Consider the following 15818-nt stretch of genomic DNA (forward strand, 5'->3'; position numbering starts at 1 on the left):
TATCAAAGCTTTTTAGAATAGATCTGTGTCCTATGTGTTGGTAACCTCTTTACCTCTTATGGCAAATGCACAGTATTAAACATATTACTTGGATTTCAAAATACTGGTTATTTGAATTTAATAGGATGAAATTAGACTGTCACACCCTGCCTATTTTTATCATCTTGTCCTCTCTTCTATTTTGCTTTCAGCAAAAATTCATAAATAAAATAATAATGGAAATCATTAAAAAAGAGGTAAAAATTCTTGTTCCTGTCTACCAAGAATTTATATTCTACCACTTATATGTAGTAGAATTAGAGAACATGACAGTATAAAATGATAAATTATGTGGAACAGACCTAGAGGATTGTAAAAGGTGTAATGATGTAATATTAGTTTCCTGTTGAGCTATAACAAATCACCACAAACTTGGTAGCTTAAAACAACACAAATTCATTATCTGACAGTTCTGGAGGTCAGAAGTCAAAAATCAGTTTCAGTGGGCCAAAATCAAGGTGTTGACAGGACTGGTTACTCTGGAGGCTCTGAAGAAGGAATCTGTTTCCTTGTCTTTTGCAGCTTCTAGAGACAGCCCACATTACTTGACTCCTGGCCCCGTATCCCATTGCCTTTTCTCCCTCTATTACCATTGTAGCATCACCTTCTCTCCTACTCTGATCCTCTGGGCTCCCTCTTACAAGAACCCTTGTGCTTACATTAATCCCACCTGCATAACCCAGGATCATTTCTCCATCTCAAGGTCCTTAATTTAACCCACATCTGCCAAGTACTTTTTGCCATGTAAGGTAACATTCACAGATTCTGGGGAATTGAAAGTGGACATGTTTAGGGGCAGGGGCCATTATTCAGCCAACCACAATTGCACAATTGGGAAGTAACTGGAGAAAATTTTTAAAAACTTAATAGAGAAAATGAACTTAAGCCAAACCTTGGAGGTCAGGTCAAATGTAATATGCAGAGAAAAAATAGTAAAGCCTTCCTACAGGGGAAACACACACACACACACACACACACACCACAAGTAGCAAAACAATACTTCAGACTCAAGGACCTCAAAATGGTGCCTTTTGGGGAGACAAAACCAACACAGATTCAACAGTTAAAAGGTATTCTGTAGTCTTTTCGGCCAAAACAAGAAGACAAAAGATAACACAAAGTATAGTCTCATAGCTCTGAAGAAGTTAGTCCAAAGAAACGATGTCCAGAAAGAGTTAAACACTGAATTTACTCATAGCAAAAGGAAAATAAGTCTACTGGTCCTTGAAACCAAAAAGAGAAGGAGCAAGTATAATGTAATAAATATGCCAAAACCATTTATTCACCTCAATTTTGTGGTTTACCTTAAATTTCCCTATATCCTTTATTTGTGCTAACTGAAAATGAGTAGGTATGTAGGGCCTTTAAGTTGTTGCATCCACACGACTCCTGAAACAGAATGCTAGGGGCACCAGTAACAGTCGCAACAAAGTTTATTACAATGAGAGGCAAGGCCGACCGATGGGGACCAACACTCTTGATAAGAGTGTGGCTCCGAACAGCCGGAGTACAGAGTTTTTAAAGCCGATCACATCGTTTTATCATTATCTGGGAACAGAACAGAGAAACAGTTCCCAGATGAGTTAGAAACAGTTGCCAGATGAGTCAGAAACAGTTATCGAATGAGGTGATTATTTTAGACTTTCTGCCGCTAAGTTACAACCAGTGGATCTCCTTGACCTTGTCTCTGATGCTCTTTTTTTGAGCTTTTGTTTCCTTTATTGGTAAAGCCTGATTCACAAGAGTATGAAGTATGATTTACAAGAGTAAAAGCAAGGCTGTTATCTTTTGACCTTCAGTGTCAAAACAAAGTTGTTATTTTTCAAGCTAAGCGTTAGCCCTACAATTTAACCCTTACAAAGTAAGGGGAAAAAATGTTAATACATGAAGATTTTCCCTTCCTTTTATTGATCAGGATGTCCTACATTTAGAATGTGCTAAGATTTGATAAATCTACTCCCAGTTTGACCTACTTCTCTCACAGGATTTGCTTCATCCTTCCCCTTTATTTTTTTCCATTCTTTTCCAAAAACAGAAGAAAGAATGAGGAGGAGGGGACAAAAAGATTTGAGTGAAAAAGATGTAGGAACCAGGGCCTGCAGAGAAAAGGGATGGAAAAGGGGAAGATAAACAGGAGAAAGACATTACAGCCCACGACCTTAAGCTTCTAGTGCATTAAAGTGTTGTGAATTTTGGGGTGCCTGGATGGCTCAGTCAGTTGAGCGTCTGGCTTCGGCTCAGGTCATGATCTCATGGTTTGTGACTTCGAGCTCTGCGTCGGGCTCTGTGCTGATAGCTCAGAACCTGGAGCCTGTTTCAGATTCTGTGTCTCCTTCTCTCTCTGCTCTTCCCCTGCTCATGCTCTCTCTCACAAAAATAAACATAAAAAAAATTTTTTTTAAAGTATTGCGAATTTGAACACATTTATATAGGGTATGTGCTCACAAAATAATAAAAAAGAAAAAAACGGGGTGGGGAGCAGCTGGGTGGCTCAGTCCGTTAAGCATCTGACTTCAGCTCAGGTCACGATCTCACAGTCATGAGTTTAAAGGCCTCCATTGGGCTCTCTGCGGTCAGGACAAAGCCTGTTTTGGATCCTCTGTCCCCCTCTCTGCCCCTTCCTCACTTATCCTCTAAATAAGTAATCAAACAAACTTTAAAAAAGGAAAGAAGGGGGGTATCTGGCTGGCTCAGTTGGTAGAGCATGCAACTCTCGATCTCACAGTTGTGAGTTCAAGCCCCATGCTGGGTGTAGAGATTACTTAAAAATAAACAAAATCTTTTAGAAAAATTAAAAAATGAAGAAAGAACTGAAGATAGGAAATCAGAGAAGTTGGGGTACTAAGACAAAACAGTCTACCATTTTACCTATGGTTAACCAGTCTAAAAGGATTACTCAAGCAATTTTAACCACTTTTCTCTAATACATTTACATGAGAAATATTCTTTTACATTTGCAAACTGCTAAAATAATTCCATTCAATGCAATGCTCCTACACTTTCCATCATTCTGTGAGAATTAATAAAGGAAAACCTCACTATAGTAGAGTCAGGAGGCTAGAAGGGGAAACAGTCTCAATTACAGGAAAAATTACCAATTATAGACCCCAACAGAAGAATCTTCAACAGGCAGAATCATCTTACACCCCCCAACAGAGAAAGATGTACATTGCATCTCCTATAAGAACTCAACCACCCTCGCAATTCAGCCAGTGTGAAACTCATCACACACTGAACTTTTGCTTTCCTTCAGTGGACTTTCATTCAAAAAACCCCATCCAACTTCCTTTTTCTTCTCATAAGATAACATTCTTCTCCTTCATTGGATTTGCCTATGGTCTTGCTAAAGCTTATATGCCTTGAATTGCAATTCTTTGTCATTCCTACATAAACCCATTTTTGCTGGTAAAATAACTGACAGTTTTATTTTTAAGGTTAACAATTCCTTCCTTGTACTGTGTAGAAAAAAAACATATTTTGGGGTGCCTAACTGGCTCAGTCAGTTAAGCATCCGACTCTTGATTTCGGCTCAGGTCATAATCTCACAGTCTTTGAACCTGCTTAAGATTCTCTCCCTCTCCTCAGACCCTCCCCTGCTCACACACACACATGCTCTCTCTCAAAAAAAATCAAAACATATTTTCACATGGATTATTTCACCAACACATTCTCTCTCTTTTTAAGATTTTACTTTTTCAAGTAATCTCTACACCCAACATGGGGCTCAAACTTACAACCCTGAAATCAAGAGTCTCATGCTCTACTGACTAAGCCAGCCAGGCACCCCTCACATTTTCTTAACCTTGCCACCAAAAGGTTTGTAAAATATATGCAGACGTCAAAGCAGTGGCTTTTGAAATGTTTTAAATAGACCACTTTTTATTTTTATTATTTTTTAAGGTTTTATTTTTAAGTAATCTCTGCACCCACCGTGGGGCTCAAATTCACAACCCTAAGATCAAGAGTTGCACACTCCACCAACAGAGCCAGCCAGGTACCCCTAGACTATTTTTAGAGCAATTTTAGGTTCATAGCAAAATTAAGAGTAGAGAGGGGGCATCTGGGTGGCTCAGTCAATTAAGCATCTGACTTTACTCAGGTCATGATCTCATGGTTCATGAATTCAAGCCCCACATTGGGCTCTGTGCTGACAGCTCAGAGCCTGGAACCTGCTTCAGATTCTGTGTCTCCCTCTCTCTTTATCCCTCCCATGCTTGCACTCCGTCTGTCTCTCTCTCTCAAAAATAAATAAACATTTTAAAAAATGAATCTCAGGGCACCTGGGTGGCTCAGTTGGTTAGGCTTCTGACTTTGGCCTAGGTCATGATTTTGTCCTTCCTGAGTTGGAGCCCTGCATGGGGCTCTGTGCTGACACTCAGAGCCTGGAGCCTGTTTCAGGTTCTGTGTCTCCCTCTCTCTCTCTCTGCCCCTCCCCTGCTTGCTGTCTCTCTCAAAAATAAAAATAGACATTAAAAAAAAATGAATCTCGTTTAAAAAAAAAATTAAGAGTGTAGAGATTTCTTATGTCCCTCTTACCCACCCCCCCCAATAGTTTTCATTAAGGCTTACTCTTCATGTTGCATGTTCTATGGGAGCGCACAAATTACAGTGACCTGTATCCTTCACTATTAGTATCATACCGAGTTAGTTTAACTGCCCTAAAAATCCTCTGTGCACTGCCTGTTCATCCATCCCCCTAGTCCCTGGCAATCACTGATCTTTTCACTCCATGGTTTGCTTTTTTCAGAATGTTCATATATTTGGAATCATACAGTGTGTAGCATTTTCAGATTGGCTTTTTTCACTCAGTAATATGCATTTAAGGTTCTTCCATGCCTTTTTGTGGCTTGGTGACTCATTTCTTTTTGGCAGAGAGGAATATTCCATCGTCTAGTTGTGTTGTGAAAAACCAACCACTGTGCTTTGGAGCCAAAATATAATGCAAAGGCAGAGTTTGGGATAAAGAGGAACAATAGCTTTATTTCTTTGCCGGGCAAAGGAGGCTACAGCAGGCTATGGCCTTCAAAACCTGCAAGCCCTCCTAGAGAAAGGGGCTGAGGTTTTTAGAGGAAAATACAGGATCTAGCTGGTTTTGACAGGAACCATTGTTTACCTACTCCTACCCTCCTTTGTCAGGTCTTTAGGGGTCATGGTACCTGGTTCCTGAAACAAAAAACTAAGATGGGAGGAGCAGAAGTTTGCAGAAAAGAGGAAACAGAGTACTTTAAAATCTAGCTTTGCTGAAGTATTAGGGCAGCCATTTTGATTTTTGTTCAACTTTATGCTTTTAAACAGTTTCAGATGTACCACAGTTTATTGATGAAGGACATCTTGGTTTGTTTCTAAGTTTAGGCAATTATGAATAAAGCTTCTATCCATGTACAGATTTTTGTGCAGACATATGTTTTCAAATCCTTTTGGTAAATACCAAAGAGCAAGATTGCATGATAAGAGTATGTTTACTTTTTTTTTTAAGTTTATCTATTTGTTTTGAGAGAGAGAGCATGAGTAGGGAGGGGTAGAGAGGGAGAGAGAGAGAATCACAGCAGGCTCCACACCATCAACACGGGGTCCGATGTGGGGCTTGAACCCATGAACCACCAGATCATGACCTGAGCTGAAACCAAGAATCGGAAGCCTAACCAACTGAGCCACCCAGGCACCCCACAGTCTTTGGTTTTTTTTAAGTTGACTTATTTGAGACAGAAAGAGCATGCATGCATGCTTGCACTCATGAGCAGGTGGGGAGCAGAGGGAGGGCAATCCCAAGCAGCATCCCTGCTGTCAGTGCAGAGCCTGGAACGGGGCTCTATATCATAAACCATGAGACCTTGACCTCAGCTGAAATCAAAACTCAGATGCTCAACTAACTGAGCCACCGAGGCTCCGTGAGTATGTTTAGTTTTTTAAGAAACTGCCAAACTGTCTTCCAAAGTGACTGTACCATTTTGTATTCCCACTGGCAATGAATGAGAGTTTCTATTACTCTATGTCCTGACAAGCATTTGGTGATGCCAGTGTTCTGGATTTTGGCCTTCTAACATGTGTGTAGCGGTATCTCATGGTTGTTTCAATTTGTATTTCCTGATAAAATAGGATGTGGATCTTTTCATATGCGTATTTGCCATCTGTTTATCTTCTTTGGTGAAGTGTCTGTTCGGATCTTCTGCCCATTTTTTAATCAGGTCGTTTGTTTTCCTGTTGAATTTTAAGAGTTCTTTGTGTATCTTGAAGAACAGTCCTGTATCAGATATGTCTTTTGCAAATATTTTCTCCCTCCCAGTCTGTGGCTTGTCTTCTCATTCTCTTGATATTATTTGAAAGATGAAAATTTGGACAGAACCTAGAACAGAAGACAGGTTGTCTCCTTGAAAAGAGGGCAGGTTCTCAAGTCTCCCACAGTGGCTCTTAATCAGGTTTGACATTTATAGGTAGGGGAACCTTTCTGAAGTATGCAGCAGTGGAAATAGCAAAAGATCTAACGTCAAAACATGTGTTTCAACCATAACTAAGATTTTTATTAGCTGTACTAGAATTTTTTTTTTTTAATTGCAAGTGAAGAAGTCTAAACTTGTCTAAGCAAAACGGGATTTACTAACTCACTGAACTTGAAAATCCAGGAGTCGATCTAGGTTCAGGGATAGCTGTGAAGTGGAGAATAAAGGCAAAAGGAAATGTAGATAAAATTAAATTTCCATATAACATACAGCCCATTGACAAATACAGTACTTGAGACAGGCAGAGTATGACTTTCCTCCAGGAACTCCCAAGGGTCTTAATGTTAATGGCTTTGCTAGAGGGAAAAACAACCTTAGCTTGACAATAGCTAGAGGATCTGGTAAGTCTTCTTTAACATAAGAAAATCCTTTTGGAAGCTTCCTTCATCTTTGCCTCCCTCAACTCCAAATTATATAACCAGTCATTCCTCACAACCCCAGTGCAGCTCTTTCTGCTCTTGGGTCCTTTCCATGGACTATAATAAAAACACTCTTTTTGTACTGAAAAGGTTTGAAGATTTCTTGGCTGTTGGCTCCAAACCCCAACACTTCAAACTACATCAGCTATATCCATTTCCTCAAATGAAATCAGGAATATTTCTCTCTCTCTCTCTCTCTCTCTCTCTCTCTCTTTCTCTCGCTCTCTCTTGCTCTCTCTCTCTTTCTCCACTGGACTTTCCTCCATATTGGCTCCCATCTAGCAGCTTTCTCTCTGGAAAACAGCTTGAGGTTTTCATACTTCTTATAGCTCTCAAGTGAAGCCAACTCACTCCTAGAATTCACTTATTTCAATTTCTTAAAACAAAAACCTTAAATTACTCAGATCACAATGTCTACCTGTATACTAGTCTCTACATCCAGGGGATATAGAAGATCCTTATAGACTAATGTGGGTCACATGTATTGGAGAGAGGCAGAGCCTCTTGAATGACAGTCCTGCTAAGAGTTCTAAAAGGCACAGGAGTAGTTCCTTAAAGGAGAATCAGGGTCCTGTTATCAAAAGGAGGAAGGAAATTGGCCCAACCAAAGCAACAGACGTCAACTGTATCAGTTATGAGATTTGAATTAAGGCACTTAAACTCTCTGTACCTCTAGGTTTTTTATTTTGTTTTTTGTTTTTTGTTTCATCAGGAAAAGAGATAGGAAGATGATAATACCAGACCCTCTACTTGATATAGTTCTTGTGAGTGAGAATCAAACGCTTGACAAAACACACAAAAAAGATCTGGAAGCTGTAAAGCACTATGGGAAATAATAGCAACCCCTGACTAGGTATTTATATGCCAGAAGAAATATTATTTCTGTTATTAGTGCCTTGGTTACATATATTCACCAACCTCAACTTGGTTTCTTAAGTAGACATCCATAATGAGATAAAAGAGACTAAATGATTTAGATAAATATCAGAGGGCTTGACAAATTTATGTTTTATTAAAAACTTGCTTCTTTTGTACAAATCAATGTCATATAATAAGGGAGTTTTTTGGGGGGATAGGGGGTGGGTAAAATATCTACTGGCTAAGCTGGTAGCTGAAGTTCCAGACCTGCAGAGTTAGAACATCAAGTCTTGTAGAGAATACCACCAACACCAAGGCTTTCTTTAGCATCAATACCTCTTTCAATGTTCTGATTTTATTGGTGGGGGTGGGGGAGGTGTCTTATTTTCTTCTATTTTTTGTTAGCTTTCTGATGTCTGACTCATGATATTATTCATGAGTAAATGAATATTCATAATATTGGCTGGTAATTATTGAAACATTATTAGTGCTTTGGGGCTATTAGTAAAACTAGTGGCAAAATTTTTATTCATTCAAAGAATTTTACATCTTAAAATTCTTTTTTCATATGTTTATAATGGTTCAAAAGACAATGATTCTTCTACTCTGGGGTTTCCCAAAATTCATTTGGGTTTTTTTTGGGGGGGGGTATTTTTTTTAAGTTTATTTATTTATTTTGGGAAAGAGAGAGAGAGAGGCAGGGAGGTACAGAGAGAGAGGGAGAGAGAGAATCCCAAGCAGCTCTGTGCCAACAGTGAGAGGCTCAAATTCACGAACCATGAGACCAAGACCTGAGCTGAAATCAAGAGTTGGCCACTTAACCGACTGAGCCACCCAGGTATGCCCAAAATTCATTTTTTAATCTTAGTGTGTAGATATCAAAGTGGACACCAACCCTTATTGCTATACTCTCTTTCTATGTGATGTAAAAAGTGGGATTTTAAGGTCTATAGGCAGCATAAATTTTTCCAGTACTCAGCTTTCTTTTTAGGATAGATTTATGTAAATTAGCTCGGATATATTTATCATGCTTCATTCAAAATTGCTAAAAGTAGTACATGCATCGGCTTTCCATAATGGTCCTTATTCCTTACTTAAAATGTTCTCTTCAAAGTGTTTATGAATAATTTCCAAAGATTCTCCAGACAAGGTGGTGAGATGACATATACAAATTCAATTTCTTTGTAATGTGTTGAGATCAGTAATAAAGAGAGTTCAATCTCTAATTCCTTTTTCAATTTAAAAATTCCAGTGAATTGAGTTATTTTTAAATTATTGCTCTAGTCTTTGGCCTTCCTATAAATTTCCCAACAACATATTTTGAATTATTTTATGAAAGTGACATCTTTAATTATTCACTTAGCTTCATCTATAAATATTTTTTCTAAATTGTTCATTTAATGTACTAAGATGAAAGAGCACATTTCAAAGCATTAATTTTGAGACAGAATGTGAGCATGAGCACAAGTGGGGGAGGGGCAGAGAGGGAGAAAAAGAGGGAGAGGGAGAGAGAGAGAGAGAGAGAGAGAGAGAGAATCCCAAGCAGGCTGCAGGGCTTGAACTCAGGAACCCTGAGATCATGACCCGAGCCAAAATGAAGAGTCAGACCCGTAACCAACTGAGCCACCCAGGTGCCGCTAAAAGCATGAATTTTTATTAATAGCTATTACAAACAAGGCAACAGGCCCCAAACAGAGTTATATATACCAAGCCCCACGTCACCAAAACAGACTTAAATTTTTGGCTCTCCCAGAAATGGAATCTTTTTTTATTTTTTTTAAAGTTTTTTTTTTTTTTTCAACGTTTATTTATTTTTGGGACAGAGAGAGACAGAGCATGAACGGGGGAGGGGCAGAGAGAGAGGGAGACACAGAATCGGAAACAGGCTCCAGGCTCTGAGCCATCAGCCCAGAGCCTGACGCGGGGCTCGAACTCACGGACCGTGAGATCGTGACCTGGCTGAAGTCGGACGCTTAACCGACTGCGCCACCCAGGCGCCCCTCCCAGAAATGGAATCTTAAACCAGTCAATCAAAAATCACCTGGGGGCACCTGGGTGGCTCAGTTGAGCGTCCCACTTTGGTTCAGATCACAATCTCAGGTTTCGTCAGTTGGAGCCCCATATTGGGCTCTCTACTGTCAGTGCAGAGCCTGCTTCGAATTCTGACCTCTCTCTCTCTGCCCCTCCCCCACCTCAAAAATAAATAAAAACATTTAAAAAAAAAATCACCTAATCTGCACTAGCTAGGTAATGTGCTTGGGAGACCTCTGTTAACTCCTAAAGGAAAGTAACTTTGCAATAACCAATCTTTCTTGCCAGTATAAATTCCTTGTTACTGCTCCTTTATAAAAGGCTTTTTCATTGTACACAGCTCCTTGGTGCTCCTTTCTGTCTGCTAGACTGGATGCTGCCTAATTCAAACTTATCTTTGCTCAAATAAACTTTAATATGCCTCAGTTTAACTTTTAACACAACTAAAGATTTCAAAATGTCATTTTTCTTTTTAAGGTTTTAGATTTAGAAAAGTCTCTATTATGTGTTTTCAGGGGGATAAGTGAACTGTGATTTACATAAAGAGATAAATAGAATCTGTCTACATTTCATCATAAACCTGGTAGAACTAATTCCTTAATGTCACTACTTGAGGATTTTGCCAGTTCCAGTTGCCCTCAGACCTGTTAAATAACAAAATTCAACCAAGTAAATTTGAAGATCTAATTGGCTTTATTAAATAACTCATGAATCAGACAACACCCCATCTAGAAGGTAGAGAGGCAGTCCAAGGAGTTGCACAAAATAGAAGGTTTTTATAGACAGAGGGTGGGGACAAGAAAGTAGCAAAAGAAAAGGATTGTCCCAAAAGAAGCTGTTTGCTAGGAGGAAAAGCAAGGGGTCTTATCATGCACATCACCTCCTCTTTCTCTGGTGGATGGAGAGGACTCAACTGACAGACTCAGGGCACTGATGGAAAGAAACATTTCCTGACTGACCAGTTAAGGCCACATTTCTTGAGGAGGTTGAAACTGCACTAACCTGGGTATTAAGCCTCTGTTTGGAAACTCTAAGTGACACCATTTGGGACCTGTGATTTACTTCTTTTTTTTTTTTTTTTTTTTAATCAACAATTTTCCCCTTTCGATCAGACTCTCAGTTTAACTGAGAGATGTGATCAAATTTTCAGACTTCGGCAGTACTCTCAGTTACTGCTCTGCAGGTCACAGTTTTTGTTGCTCCTTTCCGTGGTATCTATAGCTCTTAACTTTTTTACTTAGCTTCTGTGGTATAGGTCACCGTTTCTAGTTCACATGCTTCAAGTTGGTTATATTCCTCATTCCTTAGATGTTCCAGTCTTAAGGAGATCATTTACTTGGTGGTTAGCAGCTATAAACATATATTTAAGGCTTATAAGAGAATACGATGTGCCAGGGAAATTATTAGGATTACTACTGTAGCAGGATTCTCACACAAAGCCATGACACCGAAATTTCTCTTTCTAAGAAGCAACTTTATTCATGCCAGCACGGGCTCAGTTGGGTTTATACCCAAAAAAACTGAGCTCCAAATGCCAGGTTGGGTTAGCCTTTTATGCATTTTCTACTTCTTTGTCTCCCTTATAAGGGTAACGTAGAGACATACAGTCTGATTGGGTGGTTTCATGTTACAGGGTTGTGAGGGATGTATGCATGTAGCCAGATTATCTTCCCTTATCTTGAGGTTTTTTTTTCTCACCACATTGTGTGGGTGGGGGGGGCGGGAGGGGAACCCTACCACACTGCAAACAGGATAATTCCCAATATTTGGAGTGCACTTTTAGAGCCATGGTCCCCAGTACCTAAACCAATTAAAATCAAATAAGCCAAAGAAAGACCCCGTGGAAGGAATTCATTTTTTTAAGCCAAGCAGTTTTAACTTCCCCAGGATGGTAAATCCAGACATAGCAGGTGGTGTTGGACATCACACAGACAACTCCTTGATCAGCTAAAAGACAATCAAGAGCTATTCTATTATTAAGGACAATTTTAACCAGATAGTCTCAGGATTGTTTTAACTATATATATATATATATATAGTTATATATATAGTTATATATATAGTTATATATATAGTTAAATATATATTTATAGTTCCATATATATTTATAACTATAAATATATAACTATAAATATATATTTAATGTTTCTTTATTTTTAAGGGAGGGGGGTGAAGAGAAAGAGGGAGAGAGAATCCCAAGCCAGCTTCATGCTGTCAGTGTGGAATCCAATGTGGGGCTTAATCTCATGACCCTGGGATCATAACCTGAGCTGAAATCAAGAGTCGAATGCTTCACCAACTGAGTCACCCAGGTGCCCCAAGAGCCTAAGGATTTTTATTGGGCTGCTATTGTTTTAACAGCAGATTATGTGATGATTTTAAGAATTAAGAAGAAGTTTTGGATCAAAGCTGCATTTGCATTTTTCCCTAACCAGGGAGATGGGGACAGAAAGAAGTGTCCTTTTTAACTTAACAATGTGAATTTAGAGGAGTGACCAATGAGATCGTCACCAGCTAAACCCCAAGACCTGACCTTTACTGCCCACCTGCTTATACCCACCAACCTTTGTCCCACATTCTTCCTTAAGTTCTTCTTTCCACCTTATCTCTTAATACAGGCAAGAGACCTGAGGCGCAAAGCATTTCATGATAGAAACTGAAACTACCCTTTAAACAATAACTGATGTGGTTTGAGACAGGGCTCAGGAGCCAACAGCCTCGAAAGAATTCTTGAGATGTTTTCGGTGCAAAAAGATGTTTTTATCATATAGCACAGCGACAGGACACCTGGGCAGAAAGAGCTGCACTGGGGTTGTGAAGATCAATTGGTTATATACTGTGGAGTTGGGGGAGGTAAAAACAAGGGAAGTTTCCAAAAGGATTTTCATATGTTAAAGGATCCTGGAGGCCTGGCTATTGTCAAGCTGAGGTTGGTTTTTCCCTCCAGGAAGGCATTAAGATCCGGAGTTCCTGGAGCAATGTCACGCTCACCTTGTTTCAAGTCAATGCGCTGTGGGTTAGAAGGAAATTTAATTTTGTCTACATTTCTTTTGCCTTTGTTCTCCACATGGATAACAACTGCCCTGACAAGACGTCCAGCTGGCTCAGACCACCCAGACCGGTTCAAGCTCAACTCACCTGTGCAGATGGACCATGGAGTAACCCATGGAGTGATGACAGTTAACTTTACCTCATTTTAATGTCAAAATCTCTGCTGATGGAGGAGCATAAGCCTCATCAACATAACAGACAATGTATGTATAGGCATGTTTCCTTAAGGCACATGCTCAACCTTGTGCCCACCTCTACATACAAGGATCCCCGTGATCTTATTTGCTGCAAATCAAGTTTACTATATGTGACAATTCCACCTGCTATAGTTTCTATCCTGTGACTCACCAAAGGAGTGAATTCGTGTCGGGTCAGTTATTTTGCCCGTGAAAAATTAGAAGCACAGTTAGATTTTTTTCCTAGCCTGAGAGAAAAGAGGTTACCACCCCACTCCCCTTCGCAATGACCTGGGAGATCCAGCTGAGGGTCTGTTTGGACCAGTGCCAGAAAAGGACGGGAGAAGAAGGAGAAAGGGTTTTCTGTTTAGAGTGTGATGTCTTGATCCCGTGTCTTGGGTGGAAGCAGTCTACACCTGGATGTCAGCTTCTCTTCCTGGCCAGTTTGATTTAGGGGTCTCTAGCATCTCTTCATTTTGCAGCGGCGTGGGTGGTCAGGAGCACTTGGTAAAGTCCTTTTAGTCAATGAGGGCTGTTTTCCTCTGATGATATTTTAGAACACCAAATTACCTGGCTCTAGACTGTGACAGACAGGTTTCTTTGAATTAGGATCCAGGAAGGCTTCTTATCCTGTTGGTGACAGTCTTGAGCATAAAAACATTAGAGACTTACGGTAGCTGGTCATACTAGCCTAAAACAACAGTGACCAGTAGAAGGTTGCGTACTGATAGAATTTCTAGAATTTTCTAAGGTTTTGTTAAGATTCCTATGATTTGTCCAGTGAAGTAGGTGCCCTGATTCCTAGATATAGTGGAAAGTATACCCCGAGTGGGAAACATTTTTTTTTTTACCAGTTTTGTTTTGTTTTGTTGTATTACTATTAGGGCATCAGCCTTGTAGCAAGGAAAGGTTTTAACCCAGCCAGAAAATACGTATATTCCAACCAGTATGTATTGATAATTCCTACTAAGTGACAGCTTAATAAAATCCAGTTGCAGGTGTTAAAGTTTTGTTTTTGTTTTTAATTTAACTCATTTTTGAGAGAGAGAGAATGAGAGAGAGAGAGAGAGAGAGAAAGAGAATGCTAGCAAGAGCAGGGGAGGGGCAGAGACACAAAATCCGAAGCAGACCCCAGGCTCTGAGCTGTCAGCACAGAGCCTGACACGGGGCTCAAACTCACAAACCACAAGATCATGCCCTGAGCCAAAGTCAGACATTTAGCTGACTGAGCCACCCAGGTGCCGCAACAGGTGTTGAAGTTTTATAGACGTCTCTACACTAATGTCTATTTATATCTGAGTCATCTTAAATATATTATGGTGGATGAAGGAATGCAAAAGCCAAAAAATGGGGTTTTTCAAGGAACCAGGAAGAAGCAAGCAGCTGTTTTGGGCTTCTCATAGTCCTGTTTGTTGAATTTATAACCATTATGTATCTATATGAATACTATTTTTTTTTCAGATGCAGACTGTTGCCATGTCACAAGGACATTAAGATGGCAAAAGTGTGGCATTAAGGGGCCATTTAAAAAAAATTTTTTTTTTTTACATTTATTTGTTTTTGAGAAACAGAATGAGACAAAGTGTGAGCGGGGGAGGGGCAGAGAGAGAAGGAGACACAGAATCTGAAGCAGGCTCCAGGCTCTGAGCAAGCGGTCAGCACAGAGCCTGATGCAGGGCTCCAACCCACAAACTGTGAGATCATGACCTGAGACAAAGTCGGACGCTCAACCGACTGAGCCACCCAGGTGCCCCTTAAGGGGCCGTTTTTGCAGTAGAATGGATTTCATCTACATGTGCCACAATCTGACAAATATAATTTAAAAAATTTTTTTAAATGTTTGTTTATTTTTGAGAGAGAGAGACATAGAGTACGAGCAGGGGAGGGGCAGAGAGAGAGGGAGACACAGAATCGAAGCAGCCTCCAGGCTCTGAGCTGTCACCACAGAGCCGGATGCAGGGATCTAACTCACCCAACTGTGAGATCATGACCTGGGCTGAAGTTGGATGCTTAACCAACTGAGCCACCCACGTGCCCTTTTTACAAATATAATTTAAAGAAGGTTTAGTATTATTTATTTGACAATATTTTCTATGTAATTTATATAGTAAATAAGCCTAATTAGTTTTACAACTCTTGGAATATTTCAGGTCAAAAAGAATTTTTTTTAAGAATTTGATTTTGGGAAGTTTGTCAAACATTTCAAAAAAAAATTTTTTTTAAAGCACTTACCTAAATAGGATCATGGATCATAATGAAACTTGGTACTTAAAAGGTAAGGAAACTTATACAACCTTATCAAAAGCAGACTAAAAATCCAAGAAAACTTTGTTATTTTAGCAGAGAGAAGACCAAATTTTAACTTTGCACCAGCTTAATTTTGATATTAAAACTTATTTTTAATAAATTTATTTTGATCATAGCTTGACCACACATTAAAATGTTTTAAAGACTTTTTTTTAAATAAACCTCTACTTTTTTTCCTATACTCTGATTTTTGTCCTATTGTTACCAAGACCCAAGTTTGGCTGTTGAACGCTCAAAAGCCAATACTTGAGAGACATCTGTTTGTTGAAAAGGAAAGTTTGCTTTATTCCAGAGGCTGAAAACCTAGGAAGATGGGGAACTAATGTCCAAACACCATCTCCAAAGTCCTGGACCAAGCGGGGTTTGTTTGTTTGTTTGTTTGTTTGTTTGTTTGTTTAAAAAGATTTTAATGTTTATTATTTATTTGTGAGAGACACAGA

General features: G+C 39.5%; 1 protein-coding gene across 1 annotated transcript in view; it reads right to left on the bottom strand.

Annotated features, from left to right (window-relative positions):
- The window catches only part of BLOC1S6 (biogenesis of lysosomal organelles complex 1 subunit 6), a 134315-nt gene that overhangs the window by 21090 nt on the left and 97407 nt on the right, over positions 1-15818 (bottom strand). The window lies entirely within an intron of this gene.

This window comes from Lynx rufus, unplaced genomic scaffold (genome assembly GCF_022079265.1).
Source record: "Lynx rufus isolate CCGP_SWC_20201006 ecotype Redwood Valley unplaced genomic scaffold, mLynRuf1.p SCAF_13, whole genome shotgun sequence".
NCBI classification, from domain to species: Eukaryota; Metazoa; Chordata; class Mammalia; order Carnivora; family Felidae; genus Lynx; species Lynx rufus.